Below are 27,198 nucleotides of genomic sequence, written 5' to 3' on the forward strand. Positions count from 1 at the left end.
TTGTTAGTTCAGTCAAGATTTGTCTTTTAGCATCTCAATAGGACTTATTATCTATTTATTTTGCCTACAAAAATATGTATTATTTTATAATAAAATCTAGTACACGAAAACATACCCAGTGTGCATATACATAAATAAATATGTAAATATATATATTTGTATATATGTATATGATATGAAATGGAGTATTGCAGTTTATTGTAAATATTTCTTTAGCGATCTTGTAGATTGTTTCTAAGTAAAATGTGAATGAGAATTGTATTTAAACAATTGAAATGGAGAAATTTTTGTTTTTAATAAATATATGCAGAAGTCTAGAGCAATTAGTCATAATGTTCTCTTCTTCCCTTGATTGAATATGGGATCCAATACATGCTGTGTTTTGATAAATAGCATGTTTAGGCAGGCACACATTAATGGTTTTAAGGAGGAATCTTCTGCTGTTATTATATCCTTCCTCAGTATTCACGAAGGACTAAAGTTTAGGGAAAGCAAGAGAGTAAAGCAAGAAACCTAAATGAGTTCAACAATAAGAATTATGTTAGATATTTATTTAACATTTACCTTCAACACACTCATCATACAAAATTTGCAAATGACCTGGGTGTCATCATAGTCAACGTAGGGCCACTTGATATTAAGTATATTTTCTAAAACTACTGACAGAGTATTGAAAGTATTTCCTAAATTCTCAGGATTCATAAAATCACATTTGTAACCTGCAATATCTTTGTGAGGCCATTATACTACTACTTATTGGAGTTAATTTTACTAATATAAACAATACTAGTAGACTAGTGACTTTAACAGTAGAATAAAAACTAGAATACTATCATAAAACATCTTAGACATTGAGAGGATCTGACTCATTAAAATATGCATCACGATTTAGTCACTTACAGCTTATATCCTATAAATAATATATTTTTATTTAAATTCCCTGACATTCTTCCAATTTTTTCTCCCTACACATATGACATCTTTTCTTATCTCATCTCCAATATTTCTATAGATCTATTCAGATTTCTTTACTATCAATTTATCTGAAAATTTCATTCTGGTTCTAATCACCTCTACTTGTGTCTTACCCTCATCAATAAATTTTAAACCTGAGAAGTTACAGACTGAGTTGGGCTGGAGTTGTGGACATGAGACAAGGAGATAACTACAGAAAGTACAAGAATATTAGTGATAGGTAGTGCAATTTTCAAGTTCTTACCAAAAGTTTTTACAAAAAAAGAAGTAAAAATTGAGGGAATTGAAATTGAGGATCATCATATATTGGAAAACAAAGCACCAAGCTAAGCCAGCTGAGTGCTTATTTAAACTAAACACATGAGCTGTTAGTTCAGCTAATGTCTATATTATCGATTCATTAAATTGGTTGGATACTCCTTGTCATTTAGTTAATATGTGAGATTTAAATAGTTTAAATGATGGAGTAATTGTTTTGTGTTTTTAAAAGTACTATGTTTGACATAAGTTCTTTTTAATCATCCTAAGAAGATTTATATTAATGCCCTGAGGATATGCCATATTTAAAACGATCCTTTTGTCTTTACAAGTTCTTTGCATCTAGTTTGATGTAATCTCTCATTTTAAAGTTTATTATAATTTCTTAAACAGAAAACCTTTTATGTATTAATATGATATCCTTTCCAAAGGCAGGCAGAGTTGCATGGTGATCATGATGCCAAAGTCATCTGGCTCCAAATCCAGCTTAACATTTATTACTCAAGTGACCCCAACCAAGCTATTTCACACCCATGAACTTCCGTTTCTTCCTCAATATAATGGCACCAATTATACTTACTTATTCAGAATTCTGTAAGCATGAACAATGACAGTATTGTGCAGGAGATAGGCACTTAAATGGTAGTAGTAGCTGTTTCATTGTTATTAATAAAAGCTCTTATAAAGTTCCTAGACACTATAGTAAATGAGCAGTAATTATAATTTATATAGTCATAAATTATAGTAATTCCTATTAGTAAATTAGTAAAAAAACTAAGTAAAACAAATATATCCAGAATGATAGAGAATATTCTTTGTAAGCCAGCCTTGAGATGATGACTGTTCAGCAATGAATGATTCTTTCCTTAGAGAAAATTACTTATTCCATATTGAAAGAAACTAGCTGTGGAAAATTCATGTGGTAACATGAGAAATTTGCTGTTGTATGTGTGCCTAATCCCCTGGACAGGAAATTTATTTTCACCTTTGTGAAAACATGGAAAAGTCTTTTTGATGGCAAAAGTGAGAGCTGACCACCAGGGAGGAAAGTGCTCTATAGAAATTAGACTCTTAATTAACAGGTACAACATCAGGAAAGTTATAGTGGTTTTAATCATAATGCAAGTTTTGAGCAATTATTGACCTCTAAATAATTTCAGATAATCTGAGACAGTATTTTTTTCCTAGCCCGGAGTATCTATATATCAGATAATAATTGTTACCAATGGAAAACTGGTGTAAATAGTCTCATTTTCTCTGCAAATTTGAGGTTTTTGAATAAAACAGCATTACTTGTTTGTATATTGCGTTAGTTTTAATGTATTGCTTTAATTATGTGTTTATATAACATTAAATAGTGTAGAAAAGCATGCCACGTATTTGAAATTTAATAAAATCTGTATAAAGGATTCTATTTAGACCCTGTCACTCACTGTGATGTATGGACCAGCAGCAAGGAAGCTTGTTAAAAATGCATACTCCAAGGTTCTGCATCAGAACTACTGAATCAGATGTTGCGTTTTAGTAAGATTGCAGGTAATTAAATGCACATTAATGTTTAAAAGGTATTGGGTTAGATCACAAGCCTATTCTTGACTTTGGAGGTCCTTATACTCTCAAATTATAAGTATTTGGAGGATTAGATTTACGGATTCAAATTTCCAAAGTGATAGGGATCACTACAATTAACTAGTTCATTAAAAAATAAATCTAAATAAAAGGAGAACTAACTGCATGTAGATATGTATATAAACACTAACTGCATATAGATATGTATATAAACAATTATATTGTTTACCAAGGCTGATACCAAATCCAAAGAAAGGACAAGAGTCTCTAAGTTTTTGAATGGCTGTCCTCTAGAATAGGGATCGAAATTACCCCCCGTACGAACAGAGAGAATTACTGGGACTAACAAATAGAATGTATGGGAAAAACGATTTGGGTGCCAGATAATTGAACTGTGCATATGTGCAGTGCATTCTCTTATAAATATCTATTTATCTTTCTACCACAAGCAGAGGTTACCCAATTATCTGTCAGGAGCACTATTAAAAGAGTCTCTTAGGTAAAAGGTTTAAATTGAAAGGCCTCAGAAGAATGACCTCAGAGGCGACTTTCAACTCTAAAATTCTAGGATTTGTCCACTCGGGTACTAAAAATGCTTGTGAATAATTGGTTATATGTGACAAGTGAAAAGAGAACTGTGAATGAACATAAGTAGTGGTTAGGTTTAACAACTAATAAGAATAATCAGCTACACTGCCTGTGCAGATTTAAGAGGCAAATTACATGTTTAACAAAGGCAACTAACAGAGGTACTCTTAGCTATTTTGTGAGGACTTGGAAATTCTCTTATTAAGCCCTCTGCTGGTTGATATACAGGGCAGCGATGTTTTTGGATAAGAAAGGAGACTAAACGTCCTATGTGTTCTCTCCTCCCTTCCATAATGTTGGTATTTTTATATGAAAGAGAGATAGTGAGAAAGAGCAGGGGTAAGTTGGTTAAGATGGCTTATAAGAATTGAAATTTGACTATTAGAAATTTATTTTTGATTATATTTGTAATAGTTTATTCAATTGCTGCCACATGGTGACACTAGCAAATAACTTTTATCTATTTCTTAATATTTACATCAACTTTATTTTAAAAAACTATGCTGAGGTTTATAATTCTATAAAGGTTTAAAAAGTATAATTAAAAGCAGTTTCCTAATCTAAAAATGAAAGACAATTCAGAATCAGTTTAGAAGAAAAACAAAGCTATCTAAAGTTTTTTCCCTTGTTTCAATGTTTATAGAAGTAGATTTATTTAAGACTGAATCACCAATGAAGGTTATTTCACTATGATTTTCAGGACATGGCAGAACATGGTAAGGGGAAAAGTCCCAATATGGAATATTTCCATCATCCCCCAAAATTCCTATTGTGCTTTTTTCCCAGTCAATCTCCAACACCTGCACACACCCAGGAAATTATTCTTTTGAATTTAGTCACATTTTAATCATCACAAGCTAGTATTGCCTGTTCTTGAACTTCAAAAACATGACTTGTATCAGCGTCTTTGGGTTTGAAAGATTTAGCCAGGTTAACTTAATAGTTTGTTTATTTTAATTGATGAATAGTATTCCAATAAATAGTATTTCACAATTTATTAGTTCTCTTGATGAAAGTCATTTAGCTTGTTTTAAGTTTTTGGCTGCTATGTATTTTTTATTTCTCTTGTATAAATAAGAGTAGGACTCTGGCTTTTTGGTTGAATGTGTAACTATAAAAAAATTTCCAAACTGTTTTTCATAATAGTTGAATCTTTCAACATTTCCATAAGCAATGTATGAGAGTTACAATTGCTCCACATCTTTGCCAACATTTGGTGTTTTGGTCTTTTTACTTTTAGCTTTTTACGAAGTGTTAATTGCATTTCATTGTGGTTTTTACTTGCATTACTCTAATGACTAATGATGTCAAATAAGGAATATCTTGTTTTATTGTGCTTTGCTTTCATTGCACTTCATGAGTGTTACATTTATTTTACAAACTGAAGGCAAGACCGTCTATGTTCAAAAAGATTAGGACTTTCATTATTGTGACACTCAGTTTATTACAGTGGTCTGGCTCCAAACCCACAGTATCTCTGAGGTATCCCTGTACCTTTTTTGCTAATTGGCTATCATATGTCTTCTTTAGTGAGTGGTTTGTTAAAATATTTGGCCATCTTCATTGTACTACTTACCTATTTAGTGTTGATTTCTTAGAATAGTCAGAATATGTCTTTTATCAGATCAAGAAAAATCCCAGTTATTGTTGGTTTGCTGATATATATTTGTAAATCATAAATGGGTATAGAATTCTATAAATTATTTTTCTCCATAATTCAGATATTTATATGATTTTTAACCTTTGATTGATGAATTATATGGGATAATTTTTTGAATGTTAAGCCTCCCTTGAATTCCTGGGATGAACCCTACATATTAAATTTTTTCTATATATTCATTTGGATTCATTTGCTATTATTTTTAAGGCCTGTTGTTTCTATGTTCAGAAGGATTTTATATATATATATATATATATATATATATATATATATATATATATATATATATAGTCCTTGCAATATCCTTGTCAGATTTTGGTGTCAGGATTGTGTAGAAATCATAAAATTAATTGGGAAATGTTCCATATTTTTCTATTATCTGAAAGAGTTTTTAAAAGGTTGACATTATTTATTCCTTAAATGTTTGATAAAATTCAACAGTGACACTTCTAGGCCTGTAGTTTTCTTTTAGAAATATTTTTAATTATTACTTAATTAATTAATTAATTTTTAAAATTTATTTTGATTAGTTTCAAGTATACAGTACATTGGTTAGACAGCTATATAGTTTGTAAAACATTCCCCGCCCCCACATTTGCTCCCTCCCTCCCCTGACCCTCCACCTACACAACGAATTCTTTCTAATTGCAGTCCCTATGCTGTGCTCCTCATCCCCGTGTCCATCCATTGGCTACTAACTTGTATTTCTTTAACCCTTTACCCCATTCTCCCAGCCCTACAATCTTCCCTCCCCTCCATCGATCACCAAATTGTCCATTATATTTGTGAGTCTATTTTTGATTAGTATATTCTTTTTATTAGATTCTGCATATAAGTGAAATCATATAGTGTTTATCTTTCTCTGACTTAAATACCTTCTAGGTCCGTCAAAGCAATATGTTTTTCTATCCCCTTCCTTTTAATCTGTGTCTTTTCATCTGAAGTGATTCTCTTATAGGCAACATATAGGGGTCTTGTTTTCCTTTCCATTCATCCACTCTTTTAGTTGGAGCATTTAATTCTTTCCCATTTGAGGTACTTATTGATAGGAATTTAGTTGTTATCATTCTTTATTCCTGTTTTTGATACATGATTTTTCTTCTTAAAGTCCCTCCAACATTTGCTGTAATACAGACTTGGTAGTGATAAATTCTTTCAGCTTATTTTTGTCTGGAAAACTCTTTATCTGTCCTTCAACTTTAAATGATAACTTTGCTGGATAAATTATTATTGGTTGTAGATCCTGGGTCTTCATCCTGTTAAATATTTTTTGCCAAGCCCTTTATCCTGCATAGTTTATTTTTTGAGAAATTAGCTGCCATTCTTATGGTTTTCCCTTATAAGTAACTATCTGTTTTTCTCTTGCTGCTTTTGATATTCTTTCTTTGTATTTAACCTTTAGCATTTTAATTATGATGTGTCTTGGTGTGGGCCTTTTGGATCTCTGATTTTTGGAATTCTACGAGCTTCCTGGGGTTTTATGTTCATTTCCTTCAGCAGGTTAGGGAAGTTTTCCATCATTATTTTTTTCAAACAGCTGTTCAACATCTTGATTTTCTTCAGTTATGCCAATCAGACGGATATTTGGACCCTTAATAGTGTCCCATATGCTCCTTAAATTATTTTTATAGTCTTGGCATCTTATCTCTTGCCATTCTGATTGCATGTCCTTGACTTTCCCATCCTATATATAGGGCATTTGATCCTTTTCTTTATTCACTCTGTTTATTCCTTTGTTTATTCCATTTAATATATTTCTCATCTCAGGTAATGTGTTCTTCATTTCAGACTGGTTCTCTGTTATAATTTCCATTTCCATTTTATGTTTGTTTTTTTTTTTTTTTTTGGTCTCTTTGTTGAAGTTCTCACTGAATTTAACCAAAAGTTCATTGAGCATCTTTATAACCAGTGTTTTGAACTCTGCATCTGTTAGATTACTTGACTCCATTATATTGGGATCTCTGTTCTGTTCTCTCATATGGTTTCTGTTTCTTTGTCTTCCTATTTTGGCTGCCTTTCTATGTCTGTTTCTATGTACTAAGAAAAACTCCTAAGTCTCCCAGTCTTACTTGTGTGGATTTGTGAAGTAGATGTCCAGTGGCACAGTCCTGAGAGGGGCTCAGCTACAGGACAAATTTAACTCGATCCTCTGCCCCTCCAGGGCCATCTGTTAAGATTCAGCAAGCAATCCACAGATGCTGTGCTTATAGTTACTTCGAAAGGCCGTGCCAGAAACCAAGGCCTGCTGCCTCCAGTGTTAGTGTAAGTGCTGCTCAGCAAGGAGCACCTGACTTGCTGAGGATAAACCTGGATGTGGCTTGGGTGGGGCCATAAGTTGAGGCAGGCAGGATTTCAGGGAATCTTCTGGGCGGAGTGACCTCTGTTATCCAGTCTGATGACCTCACGTCAATGGCAGTGCTGTGTCTGAGCACTGGGAGTGGGGAGGGCTCAACAGGGAACAATGGATACCGCTGGCACTTCTGCACAAGTTGAGTCTTGCCTCGGCCCTCACTCCAACAATTTCTCCCTGTAAGTCCCTGGTGCCCCCTGTGCTCAGCTGAATGGGTACTGGTGCTCAGAGAGAGCAGGTCTGTCACCGCAAAAATATCCCCTCATGGACGTGGCCCCTTTAAGAGGCTTCTGGCACTGCCGCAGCCTCTGTCTTACTCAGCCGCTGGGGACAGGGCAGCCCTACATTCTCACCCAGTCTTTCCTTTTGCCATTGCAGGTTACTTTCTTGGATTTCTCTCTAGTTGTATGGCTTGTTCCTCTAGATCCCAGATGATTTTTCTTTGTTGCTACTCCTTGTTTCTGTCACAATTTTGATTGGGGTGCCAGAGGAATGAATGGAGGCTCTGTTATTTATGCCATTTTGGTTGCCCATGCAAAGATCTATTCTTGATTCTTAATTATTTTTTGAAAATAGATATTGGGCTATTCAGATTTTCTATTTCCTCAATCACTGGTAAGTTGTAAATTTCAAGCAGTTTGTCTATTTTATCTAAGTTGTGAAATTTATTGGTATAAAGTTCATGATATTCTAACATTTTTCTTCTATTTTCTGAAAGATTTTTTATCGACTGTTCCTCTTTGATTCATGATATTATAATTTGCATCCTCTTTTTTTTTTCTTACCCAGTCTTCCTAGGTGTTTTTCAATGTTATTGATCTTTACTGAAAGGCAACCTTTGTTTTTGTTGGTGCTTTTAATTATTTCTTTGTAAATATACACATTTTTTATTGGGTTTATTTGTGCTTTTTTTTTAGCTTATTAATTTAAAACTGTAAATTTCTCTTTAAACACTACTTTAGCTGTATCTCACAATTTTTTATATTTTATATTTTTTATTAATAGTAGTTAAAATATTTTCTGAATTATTTTAGAATTCTTCTTCGGACAATGTATTTTAGGAGGTTATCTTTCATTTCTAAATAAATGTGTTTTTAAGATTTTTTTTTTTTTTTTTTGGCTTTTGATTTCTAACTTAATTCTCCTGTGGTCAGAGAAAGTATTTTTATGATTTTAGTGTTTAAAGATCTTCAAACCTATGTTTTGCCTCAGCATATGTATATCTATGTAAATGTACCATGTGCATTTATAGTTTTGTTGTAATATCTATGCCCATTAGGTCAAGACAGTTGACAGTTTTATTCAAATTTTCTATAGACTTATTGATTTTTTAAATCTACTTTTTCTATCAGTTATTGAGAGGGAAGTGATTAATTCCCCAAACCTAAAGATGAATGTGTTTACTGCTCCCCAAAATAAATTTTGAAGTTCATTTACTAGGTGTATACATAGTCAATTGTTATATCTTTCTGATGACAGGCTTGTAGTATGGCATGTTACTGTGGCAGAAAAGCTTGCTTCCAATCAGGGTCATCTGAAGACATGACCTGGCCATAGCGCAAGTGTGAAGCTCTGCAGTGATCAAACTTTGCATAATGAGAACACACTTTGCCTGCTCAAAGTGAATTATTGTTAGATAAAAATTCATTTGCAAATGACATTTTTAAAAAACATCAATGGGGCCTTTTAGAGATGTCCCATCCTTTCATTTCTTGAGAAACTCAGAATAAATAAACAAATCTGTAGTAAAAGCTAAGGGAAGTTAAATGTAGGTGAATCTGCGCCCAAAGTCAAGGATTGATTTATCTTACCATCAAGAGACATTTATTTACATCAAGTTACTTCAAGTAGTAAAGTTAAACGTATTGCTGAAAAGATTTTAAAAATCAACAGTTTAATCTAATTAGGAACTTCCAGCACTGCTAGGATTCCTGATTCTCTCCAATCGGCTTGTATCTTGTTTGCTCTCACAGAAATTTACATTTTACTGGGATCTTTACAAATGTGATAAAGTTAGATAATAAAGTCACTGAACTTGGAGTCTTTCTTGGATCATTTTTTACTCTCACATCGTTATATATTTAGGAAAATTTTTAGGATCTACCTTTAAATTATATAGGAATCTCACTCCTTGAACAGAAAAAAAAATGTGGTACACATCCACAATAGAATGTTATTCAGCCATGAAAAAGATATCCTCCCATTTGTGACATGAATGGACCTTGAAGCCGTTATGCTAGCATAATGGGTTAGACAGAGAAAGACAAGTACTGTATTCTGCCTCTCTATGGAATCTAAAAGAGACAAACCTTTAAAACACAGAGAAAAATGGTTGTTACCAAGGGAGGGGCAGAGTGAAATAAGAATGATGGTGTTTAAGGGAACAAACTTGTAAGGAGTAGCAAATAAGCTTTAGAGACCTAATGCAGAGTATAATGAATATAGGCAATAATATTGTACTATAATTTTGTAATGTGATAAATATCACTACATCAGCAATCATGTTATAATATATGAATCTATCAAAGCAACACATTGCACTTCTTAAATTTATACAATATTACATGTCAAATTAATTAAAAAAAAAAAAACTCACGCCTTTCTCCCAGCCTCAATTGCTATAACACCAGTTAGGGCCATCAAAATCTCTCATTTAGATTTCTGCAATGGGCTTCTCACTGGTCTTCCTGTTTCTACGCTTGCACCTCCACGTACATCTTCAACATGGCAGCAGACTGAATTTTTCAGAATAAAACTTACTCTTCTACTCTTACGTTCAACATGCTGCAAGAAGCTTCCATTCTCCCAGGATAGTAGCCAAAACCCTAATGGTAAACAAGACCATCCCTGACCTGGCCCTTATTACCTGTCTGACCTCATCGCCTATTTTTATTCCCTTTCTTCATGCTCCCACACTGGCCTCGTCCCTCCTCTGTGAACATACCGGGAATACCAGATGCTCACTACTCCATCTGCCTAGAGTGTTTTATCCCCAGAATAAGTTTTTTTTTTTTTTTTTTTAAATCACAACTTCCACCTATGGTAGGCACAGATTTCTGTTAAAGTCCACTGTATTTTTCTCTCTGCTCTTTATAGATCCGAGTAAGAGAAAACTATAGTGGTGTGGGATTAATGACCAATACCGATTTCTATTCATCCTTCTTGTTTTGGTAAAAAGACATTCAAGAAGAACCATAATGATCATACTGAGAAGTAAATGTTTAAGGATATCATATTTTGTTATTAACTGTGCAAAAATGACTAGTTCTTCTCAATAGTTCAAGTTCTCTTCTGCAACCAAGGCCATGGGAAGATTATACTTCCATGCCATCTTGAAGTTTGAGTGTCACCATGAAACTTACTTTGGCCATATGGAATGTTTTTAGCTATGCTGTTTGCCCATTTAAGAGGACAGAAATCCAGTGAAGAATAGAGAGAGTAGCCACCTCCAGGTTTATTCAGATTGAGTAAACAAGACAGGCTGCCTTATAGATAGATAGAGGATGAAGTGCGTGTGACAGTGAGAGCAAGCATTTTGCAGTGGGGCAGTATAGGAGTGGGAAACAGGAGATCATCTGAAAGTGACTAAGATTTGGGCCATGAGCAACAAAATCATATTTTCCAAACTCTACAAAATCCTGGGACCTGGGCTGCTGAATTCCCAATCATTTTACTTTGCTGAGGCTAGGAAAAGAGCTAGCTTGCATTCACAAAGCTGGTGCCTACTTCTAGCAATCTGTGGGCTCAGGAAAGCGTATAAATACTTAAAGATGGTGGAAGAAATTCAGGCAGTACTCTAGAGAGATAGGTTTATTTTTCTCTTTGCATAGGAAAAAAGAAGGAAGTTGCAAGATATCTGCCACACAGAGAAAGAGGGAGCAGAGCAGTTGCAGAAGCATGATTTTGAGACATGGCTCTCAGGATGTCTGGTTAAATAAATGACCACATATAGATAAACTGATTTATGCTACCATGAAGGTGCTTTGACAGGAAGAAATGTTCTGACAAACCTGACGATTTCAAATTCATTAGAATTAATCGATGTGAGAAGAAGCAGATGTTACAATGAGAACTTTATTAAAACTATAGATGTATATATTGATGAGCATTATCTTTGAATGCAAGAAAATAATACAAATTAAAGCTGTTTTAGGCATATTATAATTTAGTGTATTAAACTGATTTTTCTATTAAATTGAATACAGATTTAATCCCTCACAATGTTTAGCCTCCTCAAACTCAAAGCAAACAGAATTATTCACAGAGAAAGAAGTGTTGCCAAGTGTAGTAGGATTATATAAAGAATGACCTATAAGGAGCGAGGTATAATAGAGAGATGTAAGCCTATAATTAATGGCACTCAGAGTGGCTGATGTCAGGCAGTTATTACACAATAGTTCTTTATTATTTCAAATTAGTCTAAAGAGAGCTTAAAAATTCTGTCAGCATATCCGGTTAGCAAATGGGTTAACTGACCCACAAATTTCATGCATCGTGCATGTCTCCCTTTGTAGACTGCAAATCTTTTAAGGATGAACTGTATCTAGGCATCTCTAGGACCTGGTACATTGCCTGGTAAATGGTGTAATTTCAAATTTTTATGGCATTAACAAAAGGTAATGAACAAATGAAATGTAAAGAATTTTTCTGTTATGAAAATGTAAAAAAATATTTATTCTCTATAAGTTAAGTATATAATGAATTATTCTCATATCAAATGATGTTATGAAATGGCACTAATGGTCAAGAAAGGAGCGGAAATGAATTACAATCTATATTCCTACGGGACCTTAAGAAATTCATTTAACCCTTTATGATTATCTGTTAAAAAAAAGGATTATAACACCTATAATAACTAGTTTTCTTATCTATTTTAACCTTGCTTCGTGGTTAAGAAAGTTGAATAATTGTGTGTGTGTACTCCAGAAATTATAAAGTGGTAAACATGTAAATTTCTATTGCTACATTAAAATGATCACGTTCTGTATGATAAGGTAAATTAGAGATGGCACATTCATTGATTTCAAGAACCCCCATTTGGTATCGGGGTGGAGTGTATGAATCATATACAATTTTACTATTAATTCGAAACCGAACAGGAGAAGACTAAAGTTTGAGGAGAATAAATAATTTTGCCTTTCTCCAAACATTGTATCAATTCCCATACTGCAGATGAGAAAGAGAAGCTCAGAGGGAATAAAGTGTCACTAGCAAATAAAAAACTTAGGAACTGAACCCAGGTCCATCTGATAGCAAATTCTGTGCACACCACCCTGTGCTAGTAGGGTCCAGTTTAAGAAAACATTATTAGTATTCTATGAAGTCTAAAATGTACCCTCTGGGTCAGCATTCTTAACTCTGGCTACACATAAAAATTGTTTGGAAGTGTCTTAAAAATGTTGGTGACTTATCCTTAATTCCAGAGGTTCTGGTTTAATTGATTTGTGGGGATGGATAGGCAAGTCCAAGCATTGGTATTTTTAACCTTTTAACTGTTTGCCCTGAGAATACTTGCTGAGGTGCTAGTGGCTGCAGCATTTACCCCAAGATAATTTGCGGGTACAGTCCTAACCTTACCCCCAAAGTCTGCCATGAAATATCTCACTTTTATTATTATCTTCACATAGCTCTAGTATATTAATAGTCTTTGGAAACAAATGACATCATTCTATTTATAACATTCTGATTTTAGTAGTTTGGTCACTGAAAACGTCAAATCCTGGGAAATGTAGCAATCATACCCGTGATGTTAAATGAACACTGGCAGCAAGCTGCATTTTTTTTTTTCTTACACAGGAAAAGATTCACCTTCCCCATCAAGGGATTCTAATAGGCAACTATGGTGAAAACCACCAATTCTTATAATTAAACATAGAAGGGATCTAATCAGATTTATTTTATAAAAAGCTTATTTTGGCATGAGCTTGATCAATCTCCTAAAGGAAAATTAGATAAGGAGAGGGAGGTCAGTGAAGAGGGTGGCATAGCCATGCAGCCATGAAGCAATGTGGATCTATGTTAAGAATTCTAGTGCCACTTGCAAGTCCTGGATAAAGAATCTTGTCATTAACAGGCCCTCTGTGATCTCTCTCCCTAACCCTATTTGACTCTACTAGTGTCATAGTCTACCCCGATCACTCTTCCCTGATGCATTTGGCTACATCTTTCATTGTTGGTTCTGTCTGTGGTTTCTAGACAGCCTCATCTGGAAAACCAATGCTTTTGCCAGCAGCCCAAAGTGTTGGCTGGGGCAGCCTGGGTGTCTCCTCTCATATGAGTGATATTGATAGAAGATTTTGCAAACTAATCTCAAGTTGAATGCTTGGCAATGCCCTCCTGATGTAGTGCGTCACTTCAGTACAGAGTTTAGCTTTCCTGAGGGTTGAAATCAACATGTTTCACTACAGAGGACACCCTCACCCTCTATCGCTCTTCAAAACAGTCAGCAGCATTGTCCCTAAGTGAGACAGGGCGACCAAAGCTGACTTAATCGATTGTAACATTAACCTTGCTTCTTGAGAAGTAGATTGAACATTTCATTACCCAAAGGTGATCCCCTCTCTTTTGAGGAACATCCCAACTGACCATTCCATTTAATATTAACTCCTAGCACTAAGTCATTCCTTCGGTATCTATCCTTTTAGCTCTGAGTTCATCATCCTTCACAATGAATGGGAAGTACAAGAGGCTTGGATGGAAATTTGAATACAATCTCAGTTTAATCTGTTAGTAGCAGCAAATTGTTTAGTGTTATTGGGTTTTGGTTTTCTGACCTGTAAAAAGAAGAAAAATTAAATATATCTTTCAAATGTACCCTTGAAAGATACACATAAGTACAGAGGATGAATTACCAATGACAGTTGATATTATTTTTGTTATTTTAACTATTAAATCTGTATGATTTCAAGAAAGTTGAGAGAGCAACAAAGTAGGTACAAATTTTAGTCTCTGCAATGGCTACATAGAAATATGTATATCCTCATATGTATACTATTTATATTGCATTTCATGTATATTAAATATATTAATGTAGTTAAATATATTTATAATAGTATATATATTGTATTACATATTAAAAATAACTGAGGTAGAAGAGGAGAGGAAAAGAGAGAGTATGAGAAAAGGAAGAAGATAGGTTATATTGAGACTCTATTTTCATTTTTGTTGTCACTACTATTATTATAATTTTGTCTGTTATATTTCTTCCTGATCTACCCCTTGATATATTTGGGGAGAGAGGGGATATAAAATATTTTTCCCATATTAGGGGGTCAAAAAAGATAAAAGAGCATAGCCATTATATTATAAAAGTTTGTTTGAAATGTATGCAGCCAAAATTAAGATTAATTCGTTGTATTTTATTTGATTTGTTTTAAATGTGAATTGGGAAGCCATTATTAAAATTACTCTATTTACAACCAAAAGTTCTTTTTAATTCAATTAAATACTATTAATAAGAAATGCCTTTTGATAAAAATACAGATATTAATTAAATAGAAATGTTTATATTATATCAGTGAGTAAACCAAAAATCAGGAGATCTTTATCTCCATTTTGCAATAGAGGACCCAGAGAGAAGCTAGAAGTCAAAATATGATTAAATCGAATTAAAATTCAATTTAAAATTTAATATATAAATAATTTATATCAAACTACTTAACAAATAGTTATAAAAAGCATCATTGAAAAACCTAATTCCAAAAACAGGTCATGATTTTAAATAATCTATTTAAAAATCTATGATCTAAGGCAGGCTCCTATGAAAGCTTCTCATTCATACTCAGCATTAGACTAATTTGCACAATGGACAGGCCTACTTACAAAACGTATTCCCTTAGAAAATTTAAACCTCAAAAAAGAGAGAAAAGAAGAGGGCATCAAAGAACATTCATTGAGTGCTACAGAAAAATGATTATCCAATTTTTGAAAGATCTACTCAACTCTATCATCATTCACCCCATACTTCATAAGTTTGTCCAGAAGAAAATTATGAGTGGCCTTGGATGAAGTCAAGATAAACAATTCGAAACACATTTTCTATCTGCCACTCCAGCAGCTCTAACCAAAAAAATTTATTTTGATTTGACATATACTTAGTAAACACGTGTAAACTTAGGTTTTAGAATTTCCATTAATGTCAAGAATAGTAAACTTCAGTTGCTGGAATCCTGTTTGAAAACCTGGATAGCTAACAATTTTCATAGCATTTTCCCATGATGACTCAAAGATAATAGGAACTAGTTTCAAGAACACATGTTCAAGTATTTTTAGCATTTTTTTAGGTAATGGATTTGGACCTGGAATCTTAAAACTGATTTAAATCACCTTTAAGCTTTCTTACTATTTCCTATCATCATATTCTTTTCCAGTTTAAACATCATCCTTCTCTATGGAGAAATGGTAACTAAGGTTTAATAGTTCTGCTTTTCTGTTGGTCATTTGCTCATATTATACAGTCGACCCCAAGCAATGCCATTATTATCCTATCCTTGGTTATTTGAAAATACCAGAGAAATTTCTTTTCTATTATCCTTAGCATTTTTCACAAATATCAGACAACTTAGTATCATTAGGTAATCAGCCCATTCTTCATATTATTTTTTTTTGTTGTTCCTTTTCTGAACTTTTCAGATGCACTATTCAAATACAAAATTAGCAGAATATTGGCCATACAACCATCCTGATTTTTTTAGGTATCTTTATGATTTTTAATCTAGGTTGTTACAGATAAAAGAATACTAGAATCGTCAATACAAAATATATAAATTTTTCTTTTTAATTTGTTTCTTATAGATTACAGTTGCACTATACAATATGGCAATTGCTAGCCATCTGTGGCTATTGAGCTGTTGTAATAAAATTAGTCCAAATTAAGATGTATTTTAGACACCTAGATATCCAGTATATACATTAGATTTTTGAAGAGTTGTGCAAAAAATTATAAAATATCATTAATTTTTGATAGTGATTACATGTCTCAATGATAGTATTTTTATGTTTGGGATTAAATAAATATATTATTAAAGTTAATCTCACCTGACTCTTCTTAAAATGTTTTCTAGAAAATTTTAAATTGCTTATGTAGCACACATTATGTTTCTATTGGACAACACCAATTATCCCCAGAATACTTTTAATATTTTTAATTGTGTATTAGCTTCCTGTTGCTACTATAATAAATGATCACAAATTTAATAGCTTAAAACAATGCAAATTTATGAATTTGAAGTTCAGGAAGTCAGCTATAAAGGAAGTTCAGCTATAAAGTATTTTCCAAATCTAAAGTGGGCTGGCAAGGGCTGCATTGTTTTTGGAGGTGCTATGGGGGAATCCATTTTTTTTTTTTTTTTGCCTTTCCAACTTCTAGAGGCCACCTGCATTCCTTGGCTTATGACTCTTTCTTACATTCTAAGCCAGTAGTGTAGCATCTTAAGATCTCTCTCTTTTTCTCTTTCTGATCTCTGGTTTTGTTTGCACATCTCTTATTCTGATTCATACTCCTCTGCCTTCCTTTGATCAGGAGAAGGACCCTTGTGATTACATCGGTCCCATCTCAACATGCTTAATTTAATCACACCAACCAAGACCCCGTGTCATGTAAGGTAACATATACAAATTCTAGAGATTAAAATGTAGGCATTTTTGGAGGGCTCTTATTCTGCTTACTATACTAAGGATATTTAGAGTTTTCCTTTCTTAATCTGTTAATTATAAATTTTACAATTTGGTTGTAGTCAAATACTTTAAGAAGAGTGACACTTTAATACCAATAGCCAAACATAAAAAGCAACAAGTCTGAAGTGGCGTGGTACATACAATAACCTCTCATCTAGTGATGCCACTGAACTCAGTGTGACCTTAGTTAAGTCAGTCATATACCTTATTGCTTTTTATTTTTATTTTTCTATTTAGCAAAAGAAGATCTTTGGAGTTTATACAAGATTATAAAGCTGTAATTTTGGGGTCATAGTAAAATGTACTCTGTTTTAATGATTAGTTTGAGTCCCGGTAAAAATGAAGTTCAGCTATAAAGTATTTTCCATCTGTTTTCAAACTCGTGAATGTTGAAGATGAGGATATGAATTGTGAATTGGTTTAATGTATTGCAGATAGCAAAGAAGTATACTTTCGTTCCATCATACAGTAGGTAAACCTTCTGTTGACACATAAATTATTTACTCTGGTAGTCTATCAACTTCGACTTATAACAAATTTTGCCCTGAACATTTTTGACATTAACTTTTCTGCATAACTTACTTAAGCAACTATTTTTTTAAAATTACTATTTTTCTCTTTCTCTCTCTCACTTCCTCCTAGTAAGAATTGGAAATAAAGTGTCAAGATTTTATTTTATTTTTTTAAATAATAAAATACCATTTATTAGCTTGTTTTTCTCTAGGGAGGCTTAGGAAGTTTTTAGAGAAAAAAGCTGAGGGTCATGATATTTATAATGGATGGTTGGAAGGCCGAACAACTTATTCATTGACTGTGATATGGTTTTATCATTCTATTTTATTATATCATTCTATTGTTTCTTTCCAGATTATCAGAAATAATTTTATTCACATGCAATAAAAAAGTAAGCTCTGAAAGCAAATACAAGTACTTTTAAGAAAATTCATTTTTTTCAAACATTTGTGAAGTAATTCCCAACTTGATATAAATAATCAAAAATTAACTAAAGAGACAGACTTATATATTCAGAAATCTTGAGAGAAAGAGAGACAAAGATAGAGACAGTGGCAGAGAAAAAGAGAGGAAGACACACACACAGAGGCAGAGAAGAGAGAGAGAACCATTCCTTTTCATTTAAAGTTCTCTTTTACTTAATATTTAGGCTCTTATGGAACTAAATATTTTTGAACAGGTAGATGATGCTCATTAAATCACTAATTGAACAATAATAAAAATCCAGGCTAGTGTTTACTTTTAATTGTTTAATTTGTAAAGGGAGAATAGGAAAAGGAAGAATATCCAACCTGCATCTATAAAGTCAGTAAGGTGGCAATGCCTTTGGGATATAGCCAAACATTTCCTTTTCTAGATTGAACTATAGAACACTAATTTTCATGGAGCTTTTCCATAATTGAATGAAATTTTACAGTAAATTTTGACAATACTAGAAAGACTCAAACAGATATTATAAAATAAACTATAGTGGATGAAGTAAAATAGGATGATCTTCTATTTGTATTTATTCAGTACTAAAAGAATATTTAAGATAATTTTAGGTAATTTAGCTCATTCTAAATTATACTGCAATGAACTAAAATTAATTGTGGTATGATGGAGTCAAAGCAGCTAAAATATCATGAGAATCCTGGGTGATATTAATAGTAAAAATACTATTCGATCTCACAAATATATAAAAATTTATATTTCAAAATAAATAATATATTTCATAAAATAATATATTTAACTATGAATAGCTAAAATCTTTTTAGTCAAATATTTGTATATTTTAAGTAAAGAATAATTGTACCAATTAAATTTAGCTGTAAATTATAGATTTAAAAAAAGAGCTCCTTCAAAAAGGAAAAAAAACAGTATTATTAGCATAATGGCACCATTATTTTGAAGTTTTTAACAGTTCAAAATGATTTAATTTATTTTGAAAATCTGAATTCGTTTCTGACTTACGCCCCTGAACTCTAAAAATATGTTTCGGTATCTGAAACCAACCTTGATGAATAAGCTACATTTCTCTAAGCGACAGTCTTATCCTAAAATATCTAGTCTTCATCATTACTTCCTTGGTTTCCATTACAAGTCTTTAAACCATGAAATATAAAGATGCATGTGTAAATTTAGCATTTAAGCAGGTGTGTTCTCGCAATACATACCTGAAATATTCAAGATCAGTCAAGTGTTTTAAGTAGTCTTTTCTAATTAAGGAGGATTGTGTGAGCAGATTCTTGCCTGCAGAAAGAACCTCCTCATAAACAACCACCTTTGCAGTAGTTAGGCCTTGTAATGTTGCAGTGCTTTTTATTATTATGCCTTTCATAATTACCAATTGCCATTCATTTAGATTCAGGTCTGACCTCTTAAAATGAGGTTACATAAGGGGAGTTCTGAAGATGGTAGAGGAAAATTTTTTTCCAAGACTTGTTTTAGAAATCTCTTTTAAAGTATTTTATGTTATTTATTTTTTTCAGGCATAAAACACCAATCTTTCATAACATCCTAAAATATTTTCTGCTAGGCAGAACTTAATTGATTTGACCTGGTCACAAAAGACATGCTTTTATATTAGTTATCTCCCCCCCAAAACTCATAACTTTCTTTTCATAATGACTCCTGTATTAAAAGCAGCAATTAAATACTTTCTCATGTATTTTTTTTTATTAGAAGCACGCCATTCCTTTACATGATCCTTTTGGTATTAATCATTTTTTATTTATTTAAAGTATAGAAACCAAAATGAGATGAGCAATCCTACCATGGAGTTTAACCAGCTGAAATTTTAGTGATATAATCAAATTAAATTCCATATTTTAATTGGCACTCAAGTTTGCCAATCCCGATTCTTCATTTCTTATTATTGTAAGTCATACCATTTTTTTACTTCTTTCCTTTATTCCCTCTCTGAAGAGAAATTAGCAAGCCCATCCAATATAGAGCATAAATTTGTTTCTTTTATGTACCAACTAGGTTCACCCTTTAATCTATTAAATTATTCATTCAATAATCATTTGCACTCAGAAACACAAAGATTATGTAAGCTTCTACACCTTTTGTAAAGTAAATCACCAGGGGGATATATGAATTTGATTCATATTTTATCTTCATTCTACTTTTCTTTCATTTACTCTTCCTCCTTCACTGACTACCTTAACCTTCAAACCAGTTTACACTTAATCACACTGAAAATGAACCTTCAGTTCTATATTGATACCTCTCATTTTTCAGTATGGATGGTGAAATATTAATTAAAAATAACTACTAACCATTTATAACCAAATTAATTTTTAATAACAAAGTAAGAGTTGGTAGTGGTTGTTTGTTTTCCAGTCAACTTGCCTGCGAAATGCTTTGTACTGTGCCCAGTATGCAGGAGATAGTTTTTAATAAGTGCTTGTTGAAATAACATGTCACCTTCTCCAAATTTCAGAATATTACATTTACTTCTTCCCCCTTGTCTGTTCTATCATCGAAAGAAATTAAATCGTCCTTTCACTATTTATTCATCTCAAAGTTACTTTGGTTATTGCTTGGGAACACTTCTGAGTGGTTGAAAATTGATAATTTGTTCAGGCATTTTTCCTGAGTTCAGCCTGAGTTAAGTGATATTAACTATTAATCTAACTATTTTATTCCTAAGATTGAGCTCTAAAAAAAAATGATTTCCTAAAATGTGGTATCTACTATTTTTTCATGTGTTATGAAAAATGTCATTTAATGACTTTGAAAAGAGATTTCAAGTTCTCATATTTCATATCAATACAGCCTCCCTATTTGAATTCACATATGTATTTTAAATATTCTGGAGAAATTATCTTTCGTGTTGTCATTTGGCTTAGGGCTACTCTGGTTTTGGTGGTTTCCAGGTAACTGGTCAGAACTGAACATGATTGATTGTTTGCCTATTTCACAATTCCAGAGGCCCTGTTACTAGATATGAGGTGTTATATTTGAGATCAAAGGAAAATACAAGAAAGAACTAGTTGGAAGTTTTATATTTTCCCCTGTTTCAACTACATTTTTCTCATTTAGATGGTGATTTTTGCTTGCTAGCTGGAAATTTTCATATGCATTATAGAAATAAGTATCTATCTATTTCCACTTAGAAATAAAAGTACTACAGATATTTAAAATCTCTATATAGAAACATGTCATGAAATTTTGAATTCACGTGCTATTTTTTTTCACTTCTACATATACTTATTCCAATTAAAAATATTCCTAATACTGTAAGGGTTTATGGAAAAATCATCTAGTTTAAATATTTAATTTTACTGAAATAGTTCAGGCATACTAACATTTTATATGTAACATTATAAACACCTGGGTACTCAAGATTCAGCCTGAAAAATAAAACATTGACGATTCAGCTGAAGCTCACTATGATGCCTTCCTAATTAACCTCCATTCTTCCCAAAGATAACTGCTATTCTGAATTTCATGTTTATCATTACTATGCATGTATATATACTTTAGCTACATATGGATGTGCTCAAAAATGATAGATATAATTATTTTGCATGTTTTTAAACTTGATTTATAAATGGTACCATCCCACAAGTATCTTTCTGCAAACCACTTTTTTGTTGCTGCTACGCATTGCATTTCTAAGATAAATTCAGGGTAACTCAAATAGCTATAGTGCATTCTTTTTTTTTTTTTGCTGCAACTACTACAATATTGCAGTATATAAATAGTCTATAAATTACTTGTCCATTTATTCATATTTATATCTTAATATTTAGATTATACCTCTCCCTCCCTTTTTTTTCTTTTGCCATTCAGGTAATTCTGTATTGAGTATTTTTTGTACATGTGTGGAGAAAGAAGTACACAGGAGCAGAGAGACTAGATTTTAAGATATGCAAATCTTCAACTATCACTAAATTGCTTTCTGAAGTCATTGCTGCATTATATACTCTCCATGGTTGTTCCATATCCTCATCAATATTTTATATTGCCGGACTTATATATTTTTACCAATTACATAGGTGTGAAATGATATTCTGTCATTTTAACTTGCATTTCTCTAATGACTAGGGAAATTGAGTACTGTTTTCATTTGTCTACCAGACATTGAGAATCTTCTGTCAATTAACTGTTTTCATCTTCTTGGTTCATTTTTTCTTATTATATTTTTTATCTTTATAGATTTATAAAAAATCTTTATATACTTGGATACTAATCCTTCTTTGGTTATATGCATAGCAAATATCTTCTTAGTCTATGCCTTGACTTTTTTGATGTACATGAGTTTTTAATTTTAATGTATCAAATTTAACATTTTTTTCTTTATAGATTTCACTTTATATCTTAATGTTTAATAAACCCTTCTCTATAATAAAGCTATCTTTTCCTAAAAGTTTTAAGCTTTGCTTTGCATCTTTGTCTTTATCCTACCTTAAATACATCTTTAGGTGTGAATTTGAGAGCTATTATTATAATTTTTTTCATATGCCTAATCTATTGTCCAAATAATTCATGTTTTCACTGCTTTCTAATGCCACCTATTTATTAAGTTTTTATAAATCTATCAACATATTTCTGAACCCTCTATTCTATTGAATTTATTTCTCTTCCTGAACCAAAGCTCCATTGCCTCAATTACTGTCATTTTATATTAAGCCTTAATAAGTTCATATGGAAATTCCCCATACTTTCTTCTTTAAAATTGTATCAACAAGTTTTGACCTGTTACTCTTGCAAACACATTTTCGAATTTACTTTTCAAGTTTCATGAAAAACTATAGTGAGTTTTTAAAAAAATACTAATCGTATAAATTTTATAGATTAATTTACAATATCGAGTCTCTCATCTAGTGACAGGTATTTGTTAATTCATTTGCGTTTACCTTCTAATTTTAATAGCTATATTAACTATGGGCCAAAATGTGACTTCTCAAAGTCATATAGCCAGCTAATAGAAAAACCAATGGTAGAAGAAAAATCTTTTGACTTCTTAACAGCTCCTAAACTAAAAAGGGTTAATTATTTAGCCAGCTAAGAAAATGATCTTTGAGTCCTTGCAGCTTCTGCAATCACCAGCATGAAAGTGAATCCAACTTCCCAAGTTTACTGGGACCTTGATAATCAGAGTATGGTCGAGGGCTTGTTAGACACACAGTATCTCATTCCTTCTCTGGTCCTACAGAATCTCAGTTCTCATTTTTAAGATTCCTGAATAATTGATAGGCACGGTAAATTTTTGAAGTATTACATACAAAAAGAGAATTCTAAAATTTATTATATTGGCTCTTTTTTTCTAAAGCCTATCAAAAATGCAAGTAGTAATCTTGAAGTCATTGAATTGCAAAGGATTCAGGTAAGCAACATTGAAGCCCATGTAATGGCACTTAGGTCATGCTCTTTGACAACAGGCTCACAGCAGCCATCCTCTGCTTTTCTGAATGAACATCAAATGCTCCAAATGATATATATATATATATATCATTTGGAGCATTTGTGTGTGTGTATGTGTGTGTGTGTATATATATACACACACACACACACACACACACACATACATACATACATACATACACACACATATATTCCTTTAAAAGAAAAAAATGTTAAGGGTTTTTCTAAAAGCAGCATATTTGAGGAAGACCGAAACTTTTGATATTTATAGTTATTCAGGAAACAAGTACACTTGCTTTGAAATTACTAGTTGCCCGAAATTGTCATTTTAGCTACTAAATGCCATTGGGGAAAATTCTGTAGAAAGATGAGTGCTGCGGGAGGCAGAAGCCTAGAAGATTCAGTCTTTAAAACAAAAAGGAAAGAGCGCACGGTTTTTTCAAGCAATCATATTCTATTCATGGTAATCTCCATTCAGCCTTCTTGCTCAACTACTGTAGAGGCCGGTTAAGTACAGGGAGAAAGAAAAAAAAAAGGTGAGGCGAGGGGATTGGGGGGGGGGAAAAAAGTGAGATCTCTGCAATATTACCTCGAGCCACTAGGGGTACCTTTGTACCATTTTTCGTCCTGCACCGATTTGGAGTAGAAACCTATATTAGGGGAAAACCAGGGTCCTCGGCATTTTTACGAGCAGTGCACCCAGAATCCAAAAAGATTGAAAAAAGAAAAAAGAAAAAAGAAGAAGAAGAAAAAGAAGGAAGGAACGAAAGAAAAAAACTACAGTTATTTTGGTCACTCGAACAGGACTACGAAATTGCTCTACTGGATATCAGCGCCGAGGATTCAGTTTTGAGGTCAATTTCCAATCGAGATAAATCTATTGGATTAGTAGGATTATCTGATTGCAGCTGAAAGAAGTAACGTTGTTTGATCATTTGGATTTCTTGCCTGATGGTCGGATTTACATGGAGGTGGCTTTGGGTCCCCAGGATTCTGGATTGTGGTTGTAGCTGGAGAGAAAAAAGGATCAATCGACACGTTTTGGAAGTAAGTGTCCATGGGTGAATAAAAAAAAAAAAAGGAAAAAATAATTTTTTTTAAAAAAAGAAAAGGAAAGAGAAAAAAAGAAAAGAAAAAAGGAGGGGGCGCAAAACTGGGGTTGCGGCTGCTTAAAGAAGAAAAAATAATAAAGGAAGGATCTTGAAATCTGAAACAAGAATTACCGAGTGCTCAAGATTCCGAAAAGCCTCTAGAAACTGGTAAATACTTTGACCAATTGAGCTTGAATTTGACGGCGAAGTGTAGAAACTGTCTCCTTGAATTATTGGAAGGGAACTGGGGGAAGATGAGGGGTCTTCATCTGTGGATTTATCTTACTGAGGGTAAGTTTGGGGTTCTTTTACTGGGAGGGGGTTGCCGAGGTTTGTGTGCCGCTCGCTGCGCGGAAGGTACTGCGGACGCGGTGCCTGTGAGATGGAAAGAGAAGGGGGGGATGCAAAACCACCTCGCGCATCTCCGGATGGATCGCTGGGGAGCTACCTAGACCTAGCTTAAAAACCTTATTTTGTGGCGTCTGTGGGGAAGCCAAGACATCCTCCAAGCTCTCAGGTTTGCATTGAAAATCTCCTGCTTGGGAGATCTCTTTGGATCCAGCGCTTTCTCCTACTGATACTTTACGGAGAGGAAGCAGTGATACCTTGGAAAACCTGCATGTGGGTGGGGAGGGACCAAGTAAAAATCGCGGCTGCCTTGGCAGCGGTTTCGGCTGCGGTCGGCTTCTCCCGGAATTTTTCAGGGGCAATTGGCCGTTTTCATATTGTCTCATTCTCCAACCCCACCCCCATTCTCCCTTTTCCCCTCCTCCCCCTTCTCTCAGCCGATTGCTAAAGGGTTACAGGGTGACTGCATCGGGTCGAGACAGAAGTGAGTGGCCACATTCACTGTCTTGTAATTCACTTGCACGACTTTGCATAATACAGTCCGAGGTAACTTTCTTCGAGTTGGAAGAGTCCAGGAAGGCGTTGCAGCCTTTCTGCTCAGGGCCCTGGCTGGCGAGTGCGCCAGGCAGCGGGCTGCGTTTCTGATGCATCCCAACCCTGGCTGCCTCGCCACTTACTGGCTTTTCTTTCCGACTGAGCGGAGCGCGCGCGTTCCCAGACATTTTCTTGCAGCTGAATTCAGGGAATTTTTTTTTCCCTTTGAAAAAAAAAATATGTGTATATATATATAGTGGCTCTCAAGGAAAGCTTATCATTTACAGAAAGAAAATCAATTTCAGCAGATATAATTAAAATAATCGCTCAAATGAGTGAATATTAATTGACTTAGGAAGCTAAAAGTTGCTTTGGAATCCAAAAAAGCATATTCTGAAAGAGTTTTGGCATCCACATAGGCTCAGAACAATAACAGATAAAGAAATGATTCATTTAAAATGTGTACGTAGATAAATATGGATATGTTAATAAGTTAATGACCCCCTCCCGTTCTTCTGACTCCTCAGCATCATATTTTAGTTGGCTTTTTTTTCTATTTAAGGCCGTTTTGTTCAATTTCAAACCTTTCCACATTCAAACACATTAGAATAAAATGGAAATAGATAATCAATAAATTATAAGATGATGTATTTGGTACAGTTTAATCTTTTGAAGAAAAGCATCAAAAAATTTTTTCAGGGGTTTATGTTCACAGATTATGAAATGTATGTAGATAGCTTTATGGTTTTAACATTGACACTTCTTCATTATTTCTTCTTGAAAGGCTACTCTTCAATGTCATCTGACATTGCTCACTTATTTCAGGAATTTGCTCACTTATTTCAGGAATTCATCTTCTCAGTGCTCACTTATTTCAGGAATTTGAGATACATCAGACATCTTGGTATTAAAAGAGGAGCTTCACCAAACTTTCTTCCTGGATGTCTGTGTACATGTGTTTTTTAAAACTAAGTTTTGAAACAAGCACATGCCTTTTTTTAAAAAGAGATGAACTAGCAAAGTATAAAACTTTGACTCCCAAGGATTCTATAGTGAAAAGTTAGATAGTTTTTATTTCTGCAGACTCTGTGTGTCTCAAAATGATAGAAATAGCAAGAAATAGTTTCTAGAAGCTCAATTTTTAATTTTAAGATGATATCTGAGAGTCTAGGTTTACCTTTTGTTTTACATAACTTTAAGTCACATGGTTCACATGTAGTGCAAACTAGAGAAATGGATGCTCTATGTATTGGTACATTCTAACCACTAGTCCTAGCTACAAAGTCCAGTAAAATTTAATATATTTAAAAGAATAAACCAATGAAAGAAGACAGAGAATAATATATTAAATAAATAATGAAGGTGAATGTGAGGTAGGCTAGGATTTCTCTTTTTAGTTTAGAAGGGAATATAGTGTTGACATAAAAGTAGATTAAAAATATAAAAAGTAGATGGAACGTGAAAAAGTTTACTTGCATCTTTTGCAGTCTTTGAACCAGTGGTCATGGCATGTTCATAGTGCTAAAGCAGGAAACTCAGCTTAACATGCCTTTGTCTTGTTTGAACAGTATTTTTCTCTGTTAAGGATAATCAGTACTTTCTAGTCCCTCATTCTATTCTCTTTGGCGGAGGGAATGAGAAAAGGGAAACTTTGGCCTACTCTGGTTTCCACAAGCAGTTTCTACAGAAAGCTTTGGTAAACTTTGTAGGTGGTCAATTCACTTTGGAAAGTAAATAATGATCTGAATAAAAGAAATAAAAGTACATACCTTAAAACAATT

General features: G+C 33.2%; 1 protein-coding gene across 16 annotated transcripts in view; it reads left to right on the top strand.

Annotated features, from left to right (window-relative positions):
- Positions 1–27,198, top strand: part of NLGN1 (neuroligin 1) — a 732,068-nt gene that overhangs the window by 104,963 nt on the left and 599,907 nt on the right. For 3 of the 16 annotated variants that reach the window (XM_036219193.1, XM_036219180.1, XM_036219190.1), the window contains exon 1: positions 24,525–24,826. The exons of 9 other annotated variants lie outside the window; for them this stretch is intronic. The gene's annotated coding sequence lies outside the window, so the exon portion shown is untranslated. 4 more of the 16 variants (XM_036219191.1, XM_036219195.1, XM_036219187.1 and 1 more) reach the window with 3 other exon arrangements.

This window comes from Rousettus aegyptiacus, unplaced genomic scaffold (assembly GCF_014176215.1).
Source record: "Rousettus aegyptiacus isolate mRouAeg1 unplaced genomic scaffold, mRouAeg1.p scaffold_m13_p_4, whole genome shotgun sequence".
NCBI lineage: Eukaryota > Metazoa > Chordata > Mammalia > Chiroptera > Pteropodidae > Rousettus > Rousettus aegyptiacus.